This window comes from Penaeus monodon, chromosome 29 (genome assembly GCF_015228065.2).
Source record: "Penaeus monodon isolate SGIC_2016 chromosome 29, NSTDA_Pmon_1, whole genome shotgun sequence".
NCBI lineage: Eukaryota > Metazoa > Arthropoda > Malacostraca > Decapoda > Penaeidae > Penaeus > Penaeus monodon.
In genome coordinates, this window is record NC_051414.1 from 10,851,183 (window position 1) to 10,851,716 (window position 534).

At 3.4% G+C, this 534-nt stretch overlaps 1 pseudogene; it reads right to left on the reverse strand.

Moving 5' to 3' along the window:
- The window catches only part of LOC119591732, a 20,342-nt pseudogene that overhangs the window by 5,830 nt on the left and 13,978 nt on the right, over positions 1-534 (reverse strand).

Here is a 534-nt window from a genome sequence, read left to right on the forward strand (position 1 = left end):
AATTTTATATTTTAATATTATATATTTATTATAGATATATATAGTATAAAATATATAAAAAATTATATATAATTATTATATATTATATATTTTATATATATATATTAATATACTTTTATAATTTTTAATTAAAATTTATTCTTATATATATATATATATATTTTTTAAAAATATTATAAAAGTTGTTTTTAATTTTTTTTATAATCTTTTATATTTATTTTTTAACACCCCCCATTTATATTTTTTTATATTTTTTTTATTATATAATTTATAAAGTTTATTTTATATTTAAAATTTTAAAAATTTTATAATTTTAATAATATTATATATCATTATATATAATTTTATATAATATTTTTATTATTAATTTTTATTATATACATTATTATTAAAAATTAATTTATTTAAATATTTTAAAAAATTATAAATATCATATATATATTTTTTATTTATATATATATTTATTATTATATTTATATTTAATTTTTATATATAAATATATATAAATTATATTATATATATATATATATTATA